We start from the raw sequence: 5,469 nt of genomic DNA, 5'->3' as shown, positions 1-5,469 counted from the left end.
GGGGGGGGGAGTGATTTGGGGGCTCTTGCACTTAACATGAACTAACTAATTTGAAATTGGTCCAGCTTTGCTTCCTATCCAGTCAGAGCTGAGGAAGTGTCACTAACAATGTAGTTATTACAGGTTTAACTGCCTTCCTGTAGAACAGCTTTGCCTTCACGGCCAAGGCTGGCGTGTGGACTCTGCCACAGCCCGGTAACTCCCTGGTGCCCAGAGCCTAATCCCTGTGGTGGGAGCTTGAGATTTTCCAGTGCAAGGTAAAAGCGGTTTAAGGGCTGCTTTTGAGATCCTGAGTATGCCACCTTCATGGCTTCAAGGGAAGATACTTTTTTCTTGCATTTTAAACTTCAGATGAACATAGATGACATGTAGCATGCTTTTTTTACAGGCTGCTTACCCTCCACCCCCAGACACATAGACGCACTAAACTGAGATTCCCTCCTTCCTTTTAAGATGTCGAAAAGATTCCCTACAGCCAACAGCTCGACAGGGCAATTTATGATGAGATTGCACTTTTGATTTACAGAGTGTGTGTGGTGGGACTCTTGTGAATGGGTTGAATCTGAATTTTTCTAGACCTTGCAGTGATACTGTGCTGCCTCCTGTGAGGGGGCAATTGGAAGATTCCAGTAGGTTGAATGGCACTTGATATTGTTTTAAATGTTTTTTTCCTACACCTGTATCACTTGTCATGCGATGGGCTTGACATAGACTCACTAGATTCTTTAGAATCTGTTACAAATAAATACAGTGTATTCAAATTTGTTGGATTTTATTTGCTTGTCCATCCGGGTAACGTGGTGTTGAAACGGCTGACCCTGCTCCCACTGAGAACCAGGCTCCAAACCAACTGGTCGTCTTGAGGAGCGAGCTAGGTCCTGGTTCTGGACCTGGCCGAATGCTACTTGTACGCCAGGCTGCTTAGTCCCTCAAACTGAAGGCGCTACGGAGCCTGGGAAGCGTGTAGCTGTTGGCAGGTCACTCCGGCGGCTGAGGGAGGTTTCTATTTATAACTCTGTTCTCTAGTGTTGGGCATCTTCCCTTTTCCTGGTGGCTCCTCAAGTTGCTGGTGGGGGAGGGTGGCCCGAGGTGGCAGCCTGCTCGGTGTCGGTGGTGATCTCGGGTCCCTTGTCTTGGGGGACAAGCTGCTGCTGCTGGCTGTCCACGACTTCATTCTTGTCTGCTGATGGTCACAAACAGCAAAAGGTCGCTTGGTTAATTAAGACTTGCTTATTTTGTGTAGCTGGCCCACCTGCAGCGTGGTTCCTCTTAGAGAGGGAAGGGTGAGAGGCTCTGAAAGGTTTATCTCCCAAAAAATCTTGGATCCGCTGATGTTCAGGCCAGATTCCCGTGTGATGGCTGGAAACTGGCTGCCTGTAGCTGGGTGCAAGCTCCTCCAGCTCTGGCTGCCCTCCAGCCTAAGATGAAGTTTCACTTCCCCTACAGGCAGTTCTGGTTCCACTGCAATAATGGAACTGACAACATGCCAGTCCCAATTTGGGACAAACTTGCTGACTCTGCATCTCCAGATTTTTACGGTCCAGGGCCAAGCTTCCCTCTGACAACACGCCTGGGTTGTTCTTGCTGGGCTGGCACTGTGTAAGACCGTGTCCCTATCGCCTGCTCGAGCAGGACTCTGCTCTTGCAGGGCTGATTTCTCTCTAAACCTGTTGGCAGCGAGATGGGATGCTTGCCTCTTGCGGGTATGCGGGAGCACGAAGTTCCTGCCTTCCCTGAGCGTCTTGTGCATGGGAGCGGCTCTAAAATATCTGCGTAGTTTGTCAGCTGTCTTCTCGGTGCCATCGGTCCTGCCGATGGCGGCTGATGCTCTGGTGAATAAGCTGCCTCTGGATTTGTAACCCTGAGCAGGGCAGCAAAAGCCCTGACAGAGATGGCTTGTCATTGTTGGAGCGGATCAAACTATACAAAAGGATGTTCGTGGAAAGTACTAGTTGTGATCAGAAAGGAGCTATCAATGTTTACAACTGAAATTTGGATCCCTCTTTTGTTAATTGTCAAATAAAAAAAAAAAACCACCCCTATATTTTCTCACAGCCTGTAGTCTATCATTATTTTTTCTCTTTGAACAGAGGGTGATGGACAAGTCAGGATGTGCCCGAGTATCTGGTGGATGAGATTTGGACTCTAGTGATGGGTGTGTTGGTGTGCGCTGGGTGCCCGGGCGCTTCTCTCGGCCTCGGCTCTAGAGCTTTGCTCCTAGGAAAGGCGTGTGTTGGGGTGGCTGTGGCTCTGCCCCAGCAATTCCCTATTTTTAGACCACTGGTGTTACGCCCGTGGCAGACCGGTCTGGGTTATGCTGGCGGAGCCCAGCTCAGATGACTGAAGCCGAGAGCGGAGAAGCCCACGCTGCAGTCGGCGTGTGAGCACGGCGGTGCACGTGCCCTGCAGCACCTCTGCAAAGGGCTGGTGGGTGATCGATGCCTTGATAAATCCAAAAATGTTCAGTGTTGTATCAGCCAGATCATTTCCACGGCTTGCGATGCAAGGTTTACATCTGCAGACCTGCCCACAACAGCTTTTTCTCCTGGAAGGACATCTGGCTGAGCTCCAAAATCACTGAAACGGGAGGAATTTGTCTTGAATCTCCAGAATGCAAGAAGCATCTTGCTTCGACCTTCCTGCTTTCAGCTGTCCTTAATCTGTCGGCTGAACGCCGAGGGTGGCACCATCAATCCTCAGGCGGGTAGCTAGACCCAGCGTGGCATTCAAGTTGCATCTCAGTCTCTCTAATTTTTCTCTTGGAGTACGCCAGCGTTTCTACCCGGCTGCCCTCCTCCTCGGTAGCGGCTCGGGCAGCGCGGGTGTTAACTCTGCTATTTGAGATCATGCAGAATGAGAGAACAGTCTGTCTGTGCAGCTCCTCTTTCCATTTATAGCTGTGTTTAGGCGATCCAGCACACGGACCCTTGTGCTCTGACGCCTGGTGCCAAGCACGAGACAAATGCTTCATTGATATGGACATACCGGGAGGGCAGTTTGCTCCCGGCGGGGCCGTGGCAGCAGGGTTGGGATGGAGCTGAGCTGCCGGAGGATGGCACAAATTCGGTCCCCTTTGCCACGGTCCCGAGGCCGGGGAGCGGCTGAGCCTTGGCGGGGTGAAGGCTGATAGTGAGAAACGTGCGGCGTGGAACTTGTGCTCTGTCATTGAACCCTCCTATCTTATCTTCTGGCCCTGTCTGCTGGAGGTTCTGGCTTAGGCTCTTGTACGACAAGTAGGATTGCAGCTTATGTTAGAGCTGGTTTGGAGGCGGAGTGTTAAAAGGCTTTTTTATTTTTTTGTCCTGTGCACGGGGCATTTGCACTGTTCAGCTCCAAATGCAGTTTGCTGCAGACCTTCTGGCTGGCGGCAGGGAGGCAGCTCCATGAATCCCCTGGGTCAACCACCTTCCCCCACCTCTGACTTCTTGCATCCAGCCTCGAATCGGAAGCTCAGGCGTTCCCTTCCCTCCCGAGCCATTGCAAGAAGAGATCGGCTCATGCCGCTCCACCTAGGACAGCCGTCCAGCTCCCCAAAACCCGCACGTGCTTCTACGAAAGCCAAGGCCGGCTCACCAGGCGCCTGCTCTTCCTTGCTTCTTCTCTTCTTGCAGCTCCGGCTTTGGTGGAGCAAGCCGCGGCGTCGGCCGTAGCCGGGGAGCGGCTGCGCCGGGCCTGTGGCTGGTGAGAGCCGCGTGTGTGCCGAGCGCCCGGCTGCGGCTTGGGCTGGAAGCTGCGGTCGTTCTGCTGCTCCCTCGTCTGGGTGGATCCCAGTGCCCGGCCGCCCATTTCAGCTTGTAGAAACTTGATGGCTCTGACAAATTCGATTGAAATCATCTGCTGGCATCCCGAGTTAATAAGGAGAATGACTGACAGCCGTCGCAAAGTCATGTTTTCTTAGGAAAGAAGGAAAAAAAGATCGATCGGCAGCCTTGAGCTGTTGCACAACCGAGCCGTGAGATGCACCAGAGATGGGGTGTCCTTGCACCCCCCTCTACCCCAACCCACTGCACGACCCTTCGGCGATGCCGAGGAGAAATAATGGCATTTCTAGGAGAGAAGAGAACTTGTAGGTGGGACCGTGGTTTTGGAGACAGGCATTAGGCTGGAGCGGTGCCAGGGGAGGCGCAGGACGATGCGTAATATGTTATCTCTCACCCCGTACAAGCGAGAACACGCATTTTCACTCCTAAGAGCTCACATCGTTTTTCCAGGGTGTCGTAGTTGAGGATGGAGAGGTGCCACCTCTCCTTCCCGACCAGGAGGTTTCTCTTTGGTGAGGGATGGGGACATCTCTCTTCGGGATGGCTCTGCGCGGGGCCAGCTCTTTGGGGCTCAGCCGACGGCACCGGCGTGGTTGATCGTTGCCCTTTCCTGCCACCACGGCGTATTTACCCTGCTTATCTTGCCACTATCGAACCCCAGCCTCAGCAAGAGCAGTGTCACCCTGCCTTCAAAGGAAAAGCCACCAAGCAGCGCGTTCCCCGGGGTGTTTGCATGGCCTATATTTTTACCTTGTAATCCAAGGAGGGGTTGGATGCACGACACCCCTCCAGCCCTCCTCCCTTCCCCCCCCGTAGCCACCGGGCCGGCGTGGCTGGAACAGCTGATTACTTTAAGCATCCCTCTACTAATATGCAATTACAGGTCGCTTGGGCTTGAAATCCCGGTTAAATCCGCATGTCCGCAGTGTGATTCACCTAACTACTGCTCCCCTAATGAATCCTGGGTGCATTCCTTAAAGACTGGACATAATGTTAACATGCCACTTACTAACCACCCTTTTCAAATATCACCAGCGTAACGAGTTAAGCCAGTTTCTTCCCCTGCTCCTCCTCCTCTGCAGCCCTAGATGGTCCCTGCGTACTCCGATGGCAAAGGCTGAGCATCCAGGGTGGGATCCCCCCTTTGCAGAGGGGTTTTCTCACTGCCGCAGTGGGGGTCAGGAGGAATCGGTCCCTGAAAGGATGATCGTCTGCCTGGGGGTGTTTCAGTCGAGATCACGAGCAGCGCTGCCAGGAAGGCTGAAAAAAAAAAAAAACCAAACCCCTAATTGTGGATGGTGGGAAGGCAGGAGGGGTGCAGAGGTGTCCCTATGGTGACAACCACCTGCGAGGGACTGCGGAGCACGTCTGTCCTTCTCTGCAGCTTTGGGGTTGCTCCTACCCACAAGCAGCTCCGGGGTTTTGTAACGTGCCCTCCCGAAGCAGGCGGCCTTTGAACCCAACCTGCTCATTTGGGGCTGGATGCTGCTATTCCGGCTCGTGCTCGGCGGGTGCTGCCGGGCTGCCCGTGACGGAGGGCGCAGAGCGACGTGAGTAAGCGCATCCTCACCACCATCCCACGTCACGGGTGACCTAACCCTGGGAGGGGCCGGGTACCCTCCGCCTCCCATTAATGCCCAGGGAATTGGAGACGGTTGGCATTGCTAATAGCAATAATTGCCCGGTAGTTATTTAGTTGATGATTTGT

The sequence above is a fragment of the Fulmarus glacialis genome, unplaced genomic scaffold (genome assembly GCF_000690835.1).
Source record: "Fulmarus glacialis isolate BGI_N327 unplaced genomic scaffold, ASM69083v1 scaffold39223, whole genome shotgun sequence".
Lineage (NCBI taxonomy): Eukaryota > Metazoa > Chordata > Aves > Procellariiformes > Procellariidae > Fulmarus > Fulmarus glacialis.
The sequence above is the reverse complement of the archived record's forward strand: the minus strand, read 5'-3'. Positions refer to the sequence as shown.